This window comes from Olea europaea, chromosome 13, assembly GCF_002742605.1.
Source record: "Olea europaea var. sylvestris chromosome 13, O_europaea_v1, whole genome shotgun sequence".
Taxonomy (NCBI): Eukaryota; Viridiplantae; Streptophyta; class Magnoliopsida; order Lamiales; family Oleaceae; genus Olea; species Olea europaea.
Window position 1 is genome coordinate 2,320,165 of NC_036249.1, and position 2,320 is coordinate 2,322,484.

At 35.2% G+C, this 2,320-nt stretch overlaps 1 long non-coding RNA gene across 1 annotated transcript; it reads right to left on the bottom strand.

Moving 5' to 3' along the window:
• Window positions 1-1,266: 1,266 nt before the first annotated feature.
• Window positions 1,267-2,320, bottom strand: LOC111407257. The gene is made up of 2 exons (XR_002705047.1): window positions 2,261-2,320; window positions 1,267-1,673 (listed from the first exon to the last, which is right to left on the bottom strand). It is a non-coding gene; the product is annotated as an uncharacterized LOC111407257 (long non-coding RNA).

Genomic DNA, 2,320 nt, shown 5'->3' on the forward strand with positions numbered 1-2,320 from the left:
GCACTAGGCTGTGTGATTAGTATTACCGAGTTTGAATATGAATATGCGTTAATTATCAGTTTTTCACTTCCCCAGCACTTCTCATATGTTTCTTGAAGAAAGTAAGTTATACCCTTTATGTCTTTGATGTCAATTTTCCTTTTGATTCGGATCATATTAATTATAATGTTAAGTAAAACGAAATTTATCAACGAGACTTGGTTCAAATTAGAGAGCGTATAACAAAACATTTATGATGTGTTCATTATGTTGAACTAGATACTATAGTTGGATTCCAGTTATACACTCTTCATCGGCGACCAACCCAGCACGGTCCACACAATGCTATTTTATTCGGCATGACGGGGTATGGAAAGTAGCAAGCACAAATTTCTCAAAAGACCGATCCTGCTCGACTCTCCCAGACGGAGATGAAAAGATAATTGTCGAAAAACTAATGCAGCATCTACTATTACAGTTTCACTGCATGAAACTGGATCGGTAGAACCAAGCTCACAATAGCCAATCACTTCCCATGGCATGCTCAAGGATGGGTAGATCAAGTGATTTTTATGTTAGCAAGCATGTCATCTATACTACATGAGGGGGGTTAATAACCCAAATGATCACCGAACTTTACAAAAAGTTTTCATTAAGTCACTTAACTTTAAAAATCACTGAACTTTTCAAAAAATTTACACGGGTCATTGAATTTTAAAAATCACTCCATTAATCATTGAACTTTGAAAAAAAATTTCACGAGATCACTGAACTTTACAAAAACTTTCCGATTTTCAAGGGATCATTGAATTCAGTAATCATTGGAAAACTTTTTGCAAAATTCAATGATGAATGGGATAATTTTTAAAGTTCAACGACCCCGTAAAAATCTTTTGCAAATTTCACTGATCCCATGAAAACTTTTTGCAAAGTTCAATATTGACTTTAGTGAATTTTAAAGTTCAGTGATCCAATAAATTTTTTTTGCAAAGTCTAGTGATCATTTGGGTTGTTAACTCCTTCCTACTTGAGGGTACTAGGGATGGATTATTGTGGGGGCAATAGGAACATTTGCTCCCACACTAAATTTCAAATTTTGCCCAAGGTTTTTTCAAGATTTTCAAAGAAATTCATATAATTTTCAATTTTTACTACCACAATTAAAATTTTGTGAAAATTACCCCCACAAATTTTTTATCCTAGCTCTCTCCCCGAAGGGTACCTTGCAAAATGGCGCTAGTATATACTTGCAAAACATTAATTTTACATGATGCAATGTCCCTAATATCCGACCGCAAAATTTAGTTATAATAACAGGTACTTATTCTACTTCGAGTTCCCATTAAATGATTACGTGCAAAATAGCATTCGTATGCAGAATTATTATCAGTTCAAGAATGAATGAACTAAATTTGGGAATGTTGTCCCCATGATCCAGAAACACTGCCGAAAGAAACAGAACAAATTTTGCTAGCTGTCGAGTAAGTTTGAACCTGGGATCTAGCCTTTTATCTTCACTTTGTTCTAGTGATAACTCTTTGAGTTAATTCTACAAGTGCCCGCCTTGATATTTGAACATCCTCGTCATCATTTCGAGGAAGGGAATCAATTGCAGCAGAAGCAAGATTAGCATGCTTTCTTGCTAGGTCTCTTGTCCTCTGTATTCCATGACTTTTTCCAAGGTATTCCAGAGCCTGTAGTTTCAGTTGTTACATCAGTTTTATCCCATCCAACTATACAAAGAGAGGATCAACTAGCCCAAAGGATTTTATTAAACAAAAGAGATTTCTAAAAACATGAAAAATAATTTTCCTCAAAGAATGAATGGAAACTATTCTGCGACTTTTTCCAAGGTATTCCAGAGCCTGTAGTTTCAGTTATTACTCCAGTTTATCCCTAAGCTACACAAAGAGAGGATCAACTAGCCCAAAGGCTTTGGTTAAAGATACAGAGTTGTCTAAAACATGAAAAATCATTTTCCTGAAAGAAAGAAAGAACAAATGAGAACAAAGAGCAGATTCACATTAGATTCCTCTAAGCAGAACATTTACAAGGTCGAGGAATCATTTCCTTGCCCATCTGACGGGCTATATTGTCCCCTAAACCGATTTTTGTTAATGCATTTCAAGTTTTTTGTCAATCACTCAAGAACAATTTCCCCAAATGAACTGGTTTAATAGTCTAGAAAAAACCAAAAAATAAAATTTGTCTCTCAACTAGAGAGAGAGTACCAAAGCAGCTTTTGTAAAATCAGGATCTCTAAAGTTTGCAGAGAACTTACAAGATCCACGTTTGCAGAATTGTCAAATCCTTGATCGACAACAGCTCTCAGCTCAGGAAA